The sequence below is a fragment of the Mus pahari genome, chromosome 8, assembly GCF_900095145.1.
Source record: "Mus pahari chromosome 8, PAHARI_EIJ_v1.1, whole genome shotgun sequence".
NCBI classification, from domain to species: domain Eukaryota; kingdom Metazoa; phylum Chordata; class Mammalia; order Rodentia; family Muridae; genus Mus; species Mus pahari.
Window position 1 is genome coordinate 103,827,206 of NC_034597.1, and position 4,137 is coordinate 103,831,342.

Sequence of the window (4,137 nt, forward strand, 5' to 3'; positions counted from 1 at the left end):
TGCCTCTCTCTGTCTCTCTCTGTCTCTCTCTGTCTCTGTCTCTGTCTCTCTGTCTCTCTCTCTCTCTGTGTGTATGTATATAATTTTTAGTTGCATAAATGAAAAATATCCCAAGTGCCTATACCCTACAAGAAACATGGATTACAAAGAAAGAGTCAGATGGTTTAATATGTACGTGAACATTTTCTCAAATATGTAACATCATAGACAGTATGAATCCCAGTAATCTGTATTGGTGTATTGGGTGTAGGAGGTCTATGAGTTAAATATTATTACAGACATAGCCCACAAGATAGACCTAAAACTCATGATTTTTCAATTTGTTTTTCAATTTTTTCAATTTTATTTATTTTAGTTTTGCTTGGCCACAAAACTGTTTTCTTAGAGTCGACACACTAGTAACACAGAACGTTAATGAGAATTGTTGGGATTTTATTCAACAGAAGCATGTTCAACATACCTTAGTGTCAGATAACCCGGAAAGAGTAGCGTATCCCTAAGTCTTGCTCAAGAGTTATGGGAACGATTGAGGAGCCTGGAGGGGATCAGCACCCCAAGAAGACAAACAGTGTCAACTGGATGCTTGAGACCAGCCAAAGAGCATGCAAGGTCTGGACCTAAGCCCCCACATGTAAGCAGATACCCACTTGGTTTTCACGTGGGTCCTCCAACAGCTGTAGTAGGGGCGTAGCTCTAACTGGGCTGCCTTGTCTAGAGTCAGTGGGAGAGGAGATACATAGACCTGTAGTCACTTCAGGTTCCAGGGTGGGTTAGTGCCAGAAGGTGACTCCTTCTTCTCAGAGGTGAAAGTGAGGAGGGAGGGACAATGTGTGGGGGTGGTGGGAAGAGAGGGGGCCACAAACAGTATGTAAAGTGAATGAATGAATGAGTAATTGAATAGGCAAAACAAGGTATTATTTTTTCTTTCAAAACCTTAGACTTTAATGAAAATAAGAAAATTGTCATGTACTTCATAAGTATCATTTTAGTTACGTGTAATGAGTAACTGAGATAGAAAAGAGGGTTAATAAATTAGTTGATTTGGTAGACAAAATTTTTGCAATGGTTTCACATTTAAACGTTTAGATATTTCCCTAGTACTAAATATGGCGAAGGATTGACAAAGGAAAATAATGTGGACACTTATATTGTGCAGCCTACTGAGTTACAGAAATTTCACGTTAATTGAAAGTAAAACATCATGAGTTCAGTGCCAGGCGTTGAACTGTAGGGGGAATGTATAACATGAATCGTGACAGAATTGCAAGCTGGGTTCAGGCTCACTACTGACACCAACAAGACACCACCAAGGAACGCCATGATCTATTGCCACATAAATTAATTAATTACCATTATTCTGCTAAAGAATGATGCTTTGTAAGCTCCTCTGGGGTTCTCACTATGTCACAGGATTAAACCTGTAACAGCAAACCATCCCTGTCACTGACTGCACGTGGGACCTCAAGTCCTTCAACAAGGTGTAGAGGCAGCCCAGTCCGAGTTCTCGAGCACTGACAAATTACAAGGAAAGAAGCTATCAGGCTGTTCTATGACTTGGTACCAACATTTATTTAGATTAGATGAGACACTCATGGTACTTGAAAAACAAAGTGATTAAAAACACATTTTTGCAAATCTCATTTGCTGCACAGAGGACGGCTAGATTTGGCAGTTGTGTGATCTTAACAAATATGGTTTTAATAATGAATTAAGGCTTAATTTATGCACTTTCCTTATTAGATTGTTTAGAAACGAGTGCTCATTTGGGAAGGATCCCATTGCATGGAAATCATTGTGTGGGGACTGGTATCATGTCAATGGGTTTGAGTGTTTAGAACACATTTGTTCATTCAGTTCATCAGAAAGGCAGCCCGGGGCCTGAAAAGTCATACCATCACCATCTGCACAGCTCCTGTCAGTGCTCTTCAAAATATTTAGTCAAAAAATAAAATAAAATCAAACTAGTTCAAAACCTTATTGAGTCTATAGAGATGGTCTGGCAGCCCCTGAGAAAAATTGCCTCCCACTAAAACTCAAGTGTCAAGGAGTTAAATGTTCCAATATAAACTTCTGGTACAAGCTAATACCCATTCTTCTGGGTGTGAATGCAACTGTTCTCATTTACACTGTGGATCTCAGGTTCTGTGACTATTCATTTTATAAAGAGGCTTGAGCCCTCAGTTCCTCTGGACATCAGATTAGGCAGTGTATATGTTGTATAAGGTCAGAATAGAGCCTCCCCTTCATGGACAAGTTTGCCTTTTGTGGCAAAGGACTCAGCTTCTCAGAACCAAAGCTGTACTTGGTCACCTACAGCCCAGAAGTTTGCACCAAGATTGAACTTGGGTAATGTGAATTTGGAAACCACAGGAATGCCAGCAGGAATTCAGAGACACTAGCAGTCGTGCAGGCAACACGTTAGCAGACTGAAATAATGCTCGCATCAAAGAGAAAGAAGAGGAGAGGACCAACAGCCCTGGAACCTCACTTCACTTGCTCATTATCTCCCAGTTCCAGACGATTTCCAGTGTCAAAGCTCATTGGTATTGTCCAGTCTCATGTTATGCAGCACAGTTCAACACTCACACTGTAACTCCATAAAGCTTTGTCACAAGCCCAGACTAATGAACGTGTGAAACTAAGACAATTCTTCTTGCCCAATGGAGGAAATGAACGCAACAGGAAGGGCGTCTCGGAAAACTGCCAAGACGCAGGTGTACGATGTGGTTGGGTATATGAGACCAGAAAGAAACCAACTCTATTCTTCACTCTACATTGAAAGTAGGGAGAATGATGATGTCTTACATAGCAGTGGGTAATATCTGGGACAAGAGACTTATTTTTACACTTTTATTTTCCATTCCTCTGTCATCAGACCAGTTACAGCTGACAGGAAAGAAATCAAAATTTTGAAAGTTTAGCAAACAGAGAATTCGTTTGTCATTCACGCAGACCTTCTGTTTAAGCAGCTGCCTTAGACAGACATCCTACAAATAACTCAGTAACTCGGGGACAGGGCTTCAGTTATCAACAGCTCACAGTGCCATAGCTTTCTAATTCCTTTACTGAATCCTCTATCTGGACAATGCATGGAGACAGACAGGAAATTCACATATTTGCAGCTATTCAAGTTAAAACCCTGCTTGCTTCTGACCCCAAACATGAACAGTTAAGTCTGGGAAAGACATTAGGCTGCAGAAGCTGTTGAAATTCCTTCCCATGGAAATGTGATGAGGTTCAGAGCAGAAGCATTATCTACTATTTTAGATGCCAGTACAATTACCAGCTATTTCTGCAGAGCCATGAACAGGAGGAAAAAGAGACAGAAAATACACTTAGGAAAATTTCTTGTTCTTCTACAAACTGGTGTATCCAAGTAAACGTGCATGAGACAGAATCTAAAAACAGCATGGCCGTATATGGCATGGACCTCTGTGCTAGTGTCAGAGATGGACACGGATCCAATAAAAAGATAGTTTCTCCCAGGAAGTAAAACCTAGCCCTCAAAGAAAAGTAAATCAAACAGTGTCAGTCAAAGGGCAGCAATAGCTTTGGAGAAGATTTTGTGACATTCATGAGCCAATTGCAAGCCAAGTGCTTACTTGGTAGGTTCCAAATTAGTTAGGCCAAGAGAGTGGAGAGAAGGCTCACCAGGCAAGAGTTCTTGTTTTCTTACTAGGACCTGGGTTTGGTTCCCAGTACCACACCGCAGTTCATAACCATGCACAATCATAACTCCTCCAGGGGATCTGATACTTTTTCTGACCTCTGTGGGCACCATACATACATATGCTGCATGTGTATATATACAGGCAAAGTTTTCATGTACACACAATGAAATGAATTAAAATAAATAATCATTGTATCAGCGTTAGCACCACCCAGGAGAGAGAGATGAAACCCACAATTGGATACTGAAAACTAAGAGTATTGCCATGTAGCATCACATTAAGGACATTTTTCCAAGGGTACAGCTAGGCCTCTCCTTCCTGACAGATAACTACAGCCAAGTGGAATCTTCCACTGCCTGACCTTGGCACTCTCAGATCCTTATAATCAACTGCCTAGCTCATCCTTGTTAACTGCTTAAAGGTAGGAAATCAGAAGGCTCTGTGAAAACAGTCTGGGAATTTAAAT